Genomic DNA, 6938 nt, shown 5'->3' with positions numbered 1-6938 from the left:
CAGAGTCCTGGACCATCTAAAACAGCATCTGAAGTTGAATACCTTCTCTGGGAAAACTATTTTCTCCCCAAATCCAGACAGTCCCAGACATCTTCTGAACTTGAGAAATCAGAGTTCTTGTCCAAAGAAGCCTGGCATTGAGTCAGGCAAACGTAGCTGGATGTTTCTGTTCTGTTGCTCTTGCCCCAGGAGAATGACAATAACGAGCCTGGGGCTTCCCGAGGCCCCTCAGTGCTTGCCACTTGATGAAATTTGGCTTTGGCCAATTTTCCCTGACCTAATGACTAGGTCTGATTTCAGCTACTTTCCTTAAGATTCGAAGTCCTGGCAGTCCAGGATGGCAACCTGGAATAAAGCCATAGGCCTTCTGGGATAGTCAGAATTATACCTGAACAGAAAACAGAAAAATACCTTTTATTCTTGGTGTGAATGATCAGGATTCTTAACTGTGACTTAACCCTGCTTGTTGTTGTTGTTGTTTTAAACGAGGAGCAGTTGGGAGTGCTGAGTCTCAATGTGACAGTGAAGTGGTGAGCCACTCATCTGTCTGGAGCATGCCCAGATTGGCCACCTGCTCTGACAGATGAGGAAGAACATGTTTCTATCAATGAGAATTGAGCCTCCTTAATCCAGGCTTTCTGCCACATTTGCTAACAGGCCAGCTGGCATGGGTGGCATCCAAGGACCTCAGCCCACAAGAGAAATGGAATGTGACATGTTTTGCTGCCACCAGCACTCCCAAGAGTGATAGGGCAAATAAGGAATTGATTTTTCTTATAAAAGAGATTGAATATGATGGCATGTATGCCATTGACACTGGCAAGTTGAGATTAAAAAGATGGCAGGGGAATGGCTGGCTGGCTGAGCTGAGAGGCTTCCAGGCTATTGTTGCCTCAATGTTACTACTAACAACAACTGCCATTTCCTAAGGGCTTATTGGGTGCCAGGCACTGTGCTCAGTACTGTGTGTCCCAATCCTCACATTCTTTGAGATTGGGACTGTTGCTATTCTTCCTTTTATGAATAAAGAAATTGGCTCAGAGAGGTTAAGCAGCTTGCCAGTGTCTTCAGTTCTGCCAACGCAGAAACTTCTGTGGCTCAATCTACTGGAGTTAACAGGTTCTAAGTTTCTGCCTCGTATGGACTGATCTCATAATATTTTCTAAACATTACATGTCAGGTGCTGGTAATAAATTGAAATGGGATGGCTTAGTTAGGACTTTGTCCATTTCATGAAAAGAGAAGACAACTCAAATGAAATAGGTGAAAGTTGGATTTACTGGCTTGCAAAAAAAGGCCAGGGTTAGTTTAGCTTCAGGAATGGCTGGACCCCGGGGGGACAATATCTTTGAGGATGCTCTTTCTTAGGCCCCTGTGCATGTTCCATTCTCAGGCAGTCTCCTTAAGGTAGCAAGATGGTTACCAGCAGTACCAGACTGATAGCCTTACAGTTCTAAATTTGGTGGATCCAAAACAAAAAGAAATGCCTTTCTCCATTGTTTAAACACCCCCGCCCCCATCCTCTCACCTCTCAGAATTAACTTCTAGTTTCTATACGATTGGTTTGGCTTAGATCATGTGTTCATCCCTTACGTAAATACCCTGATCAAGGGGCTGCAGGGCTCTGGTCAGTAAGCCTTGGTTATGTGCTCACCCTGGAGCCAGGAGTAGTTAGCATACAAAAAGTCCTGGAGGGAAATTCAAAAGAAGTGGCGATGGATAATGAGAATACAAAAGCAATAGATGTCCACAGCAGTGGGAACTCCGGGAGCATAAAGAATGGGCACCTGGCTAATAAAGCAACTGATTATGATGGGCGACACATGCCTAGTTCTTGACCTGACCAGTCATCCACCTAGGGCACTGCACTTTTTGTCAGTCCAGCTAGGGGGCAGATTGCTTCGGTAGCATAAAAATTAGAACAGATGGATTGAGAAAGTACTAAGAAATATTCCCATCAAAGTATTTGTGGGCAGATTAGGTTCAGCTGTGAAGGAGAGAAAACCTCAAGTACCAATTAGGTAAAGAGGATAGAAGCTTTTCTTATAAACAAAGCCCAGAGGTAAACAGTTCAGGCGTATGGTGGCTCCGTATTCATCACAAACCTAAGCTCCTTCTAGCTTGTTGCTCCATCACCATTCACACACAGCTCCTTCTCCTTCATAGTCTATGACATGCTCAAGTTCCAGCCGCCAAGCCCACATTGCAGTCAGCAGAATGGAAGGAAGAGATGGGCACACATTCTTTTATGGACAAGTTGCAGCAGTTGCTCATGCCCTATTGGCTAAAATGTAGTCAGTGGGCTATACCTACATGCAAAGGAGGCTGGGAAATGTGTTTATTCTGGGCAGAACAGACACAAGGAGACAACCAATCTTTGTCAGAACGTGGCACCTTAATGAACAGCTCTTTGTTGCACAGAGTGGCCTATCCAAAGGCTAAGGACCTGTCACTTGGAAACCAAGCACGTTCAAAAAGCAACCCTAAATATGTAAAATGTAACTAACCATATTCTTTGTTGCCCTTTGATGATCATTCTTCGATTAGCATATTTTAATTACAAAATGTCCAGTTGCAATTTAATTGCTTCTTTAAAAAATATATTTAAATTGGGGTGCCTGGGTGGCTCAGGTGATTAAGCATCTGACTTCAGCCTAGGTCATCATCTCGCCGTTCCCGGGTTTAAGCCCCACCTTAGGCTCTGTGCTTACAGCTTGGAGCCTGTTTCGGATTCTGTGTCTCTTTCTCTTTCTCTTCCCCTCCCCCACTCACGTTCTGTCTCTCTCTCTCTAAAATAAATAAACGTTAAAAATTAAAAAAAATATATATATATTATTTCTTAGAAAGGAGTTCGTTTTTTATTTTAAAAAGGCATATATTTCCCACAACTAGTGAAACCATGCCAATATGTAGAAAGTACTATTTCTTCAAACTCTTCAGTTTACACCTAATAGTCTGCTGTGTGTCCACCTTTCTTTCATGATCATTTATTCACTGAGACATTTGTAGGTTTTGTTTTCACAAAAAGGGGCTCACGATATACATTATTCTGTAACTTTGTCTTTTCACTTAAACATATCATGGACATGCCACAAGAGCTAGAAATCTCACTTATTCTTTTATACAGCACCATAATACTTCAGAGTGTAGCTGTTCTATAAATGATTCAACCATTCCCCTTTGATGGACTCTCAAATTGTTTCCATTTTTCTGTTACCACAGGCTGTGTTGCAGCTAATGTCTCCTACTGATGTCCTTGTATCTCAGTGCTTTTAGTTCTTTGAGACAGTTTTTCAAAGTGGGACTGCTAGGTTAAAAGATGCATTTAAAAATTGTAATTGATATGGCCAGATTATTTTAAAAGACTGGAACAATCCACATTCGCACCAACAATGTACAAAGTTGTCATGTATCCTAATTATTGCCAGCACTGATCATTGTTCTTTTAAATTTTGCATCTGATTGACAGGTGACCAATGGTACTGGGTTTTGATTTACATTTCACTGACCAAGTGTACACTTGATCTGCTTTCATATGCTTATTGAAATGCCAGAGAGAATAATGGTTTGAAGCATGGACTCAAGAGTCGAATTACTTGGGTTTGTGTCATAGCTCAAGACGTGGGACCACCTATTGTATGACTTGGGCAAGTTACTTTACTCCTCTGAGCCTGTTTTCTTAGCTGTAAAATAAGGACATTACCTATCTCCAAGGGTAAATAATACTTGTAAAGTGAAACAATGTCTACCGCACAGCAAGTTCTAAATAAATGGTTAGTGATAATTATTGTTGATCTTTTAGATTTCTTGCATTGCTATTGGGATGACTGTTTTGTAGTAATCAATGCGTAGGAATTCTCTGTATACTAGGGATATTAATTCTATTTCTGTCACTTGTGTTGGAAAATTTTTCCCATCTGTCAGGTGTCTTTTATAGAACCAAGACTTGTTCTCCCCAAAGTTGCTCATGTAGTCAAATATGTCTATAATTTCCTTGAGGGCTTCTAGATTTTGTTTTGCTTATGATTCCCCATCATAAGATTACAAAGTCTCCTAAAAATGCTTCCAATATTTCATTTTAGCATTTAAATTTGTAGTCCCTCTGGCATTGTGTATCTTTTGAGTCGGGATTTGGTTGCGTTTTAGGCATTTACTGTAGTTCTATATAGTAGTAACATATGATATTTAATTTAGAAACTTCATGGAAAGAGATATTTGGAAGAAAATATAGTATTCACAGAAATAGGTAATCAATTGGGTAGTTTTTTTTTTTTTAATCTTTTAATGTTTATTTTTAGGAGAGAGACAGAGCACGAGTGGGGGAGGGGCAGAGAGAGAGAGAGAGAGAGAGAGACAGAATCTGAAGCAGGCTCCAGACTCTGAGCTGTCAGCACAGGTTCGAAGCGGGGCTCAAACTCATAGACTGAGAGCATGACCTGAGCTGAAGTCAGACACTTAACCAACTGAGCCACCCAGGTGTCCCAATTGGGTAGTTCTGAATACCAATGGGTTTTGATTTTATTCTTTTAATGGAATCTTCTCTTTACATACATGGAATCCGGGGCACCTGGGTGGTCAGTTAAGTGTCTGACTGGCTCAGGTCATAATCTTGCAGTTCTTGGGTTTGAGCCCCGTGTCAGGCTCTGTGCTGACAGCTCAGAACCTGGAGCCTGCTTTGGATTCTGTGTCTCCCTCTCTCTCTCTGCCCCTCCCCTGCTGTGCTCTGTCTCTCTCAAAAATAAATAAATAAATAAATAAATAAATAAATAAAAACTAAAACCACATGGAATCCTTTTTTCATATGAAATATTATAAGAAACTCCAATATATGAAGTTGAGCTGTTCCTGTTTCAAGTGGTGAAAGATAAAAGGCTTGAGTTAAGATAACAAAAAGCCTTGTAAACATGGATAAAGTTCCAGAATAAAAATTGAGATTTTATTCTGAAACAATTGGAGAACCATTAAAAGGTTTTAGGCAGGGAGTGACTCAATCAGATCTGCGTATCAAAGATTACTCCAGCTGCTCTGTAAAGAACAGACTATAGTAGGACAACAGCAGAGACAGTGACACTAGAATGGCAGCACAGTAGTCCTAGCAATAGATACATTGGACAAGGATGATAGAAGCAGACAGTTTTAAGGTATATTTATTTACATGATACACCAAGAGAGTTTAATGACTAACAGGGACGTCTGGGGTGACAGGGGAGAAGGAAGTGACAAGAATAATTCCTGTGTTCTGGTTTGATAAACAGGGTGGAGGGTGGTGCCATTTATCAAGAACAGAACACTAGAAGAGCAGATTTTGAGGGGGAAAATGATGGGGTCAGTGTGAAGTATCTGTGTGTTCATCAAGCAGAAGGACATCCAAATGCCAGGTGGACTTTCAGATCTAGAGCTCAGGAAATACATCTGGGCTGAAAATAGGACTCTGGAAGTTATCAACATATAGTTGGACACCAAAGCCATGGAAATTGAGATTTTTCAGAGTAGGGCAAGAAAGCCCAAGACATAGGAGGGGCACTGATTCACTTGGGGTTCTCTGACTGTAACAAAAATTGACCCTGGCTACAAGGGCCTCTGCATATGGTTATACAGGGATATCTTTCGCAGCCATATGTAACAGCCTGTACGGCCAATGGAATTTATTGGAAGGATATAATAAGGCAGTTCCCAAGAATTAGAGAAGCTTAACATTCAAGAAAATCAGGAAATCTGGGCAACTGAGGAAGTCTCAGTAACATGAACTCATATGCCCCTTACAAATTGTTTTCTGGTAACATGGGAGAAGGGCAGTTTCCCAAAGGGAAGGTGAAGTGCTGCTTTCAAAGGAGGAAAAAGGCACTGGGCAAATGAATATAGCTGTCCATTATGTTACATCCTTTGGCTGTCCAGAACATGCATTCTTCAACATGAATAATTTTATAAATGTTTCCATTCAATATACTGTAGAAAATGGATTCTTCTCCCCCAGGAGAGAACTTAAAAATAATTTCCATGTATCACATTCAGTGTCAAACCTAAGATTTCTGGGTGATAGTCTCCTTCAGTTATTAAACTAAGGTGTGCCTTGAAATGTACAACTTATGCATCTGCTGGCATATTTAACCATCACCAACACACCTGTATACATTAGTGAAAAGACACTGCCAGTAGAACAGCTTTCTTATCCATTTAAAATTGTTCTATTGTCAACAGCTACCTGGTTATCCAAATTTTGCTGTCACTCGGCACATGCTTCCAAATGACAAGGGGGATGTACCTGTACTGGCTCCTTTGCCAATAAGAATTGCTCATTTCCCCCACCCTGGGACACAGAGCAAGTTTTTGCTGCTTGTATTTCAGTCTCAGTTCCAGATCTTCCATGTTCCTCAGGGTCTGAAGCTTAATTCCGTGGTATCAATTCCTGTTATCATTCAGTAATTTGGATGCAAGCAATACAAACCTGCTTTAGCTAACAAATGAAAAGGGAACATATTTTATGGATACATGGGGGTCTATAAAAATCAAAGTAAAACTTGGGATAGCTGGGCCTTGACAACAGGAACCAGGGAACCAAGAGGGATGTCCTTGCACCAATTCTGATAGAGTTTCCTTGGAACACTACCATCAGAATGACCTGGCTCCTGATTTTGGGTCACCTAAGACTCAAAAGTCATCCCAAAGAAAAGTGGGGATCTATCACTAAAGGAAAGGAGAAATGACTCAGGGGAGGCAAAAATCAATGGATGACCATTATACTAATATTTAAATGATGGGGAGAAGAAAAGTATCTACAGTGGAGCATAGCCAGAAAGGCAGGAAGAAAATGAGAAATGTCACAACACCTAAGGGAAAAAAGAGTGCCAAGGTGTGTTGGGAGCAGTCTGCTGGAAGTTCACAGAAGAGGTACATGTACTGGACTTTGCAATAAAAAGGCCACTATCGAACTTGACTGT

Source organism: Lynx canadensis, chromosome D3, assembly GCF_007474595.2.
Source record: "Lynx canadensis isolate LIC74 chromosome D3, mLynCan4.pri.v2, whole genome shotgun sequence".
Taxonomy (NCBI): domain Eukaryota; kingdom Metazoa; phylum Chordata; class Mammalia; order Carnivora; family Felidae; genus Lynx; species Lynx canadensis.
Note: the sequence above shows the minus strand (reverse complement) of the source record.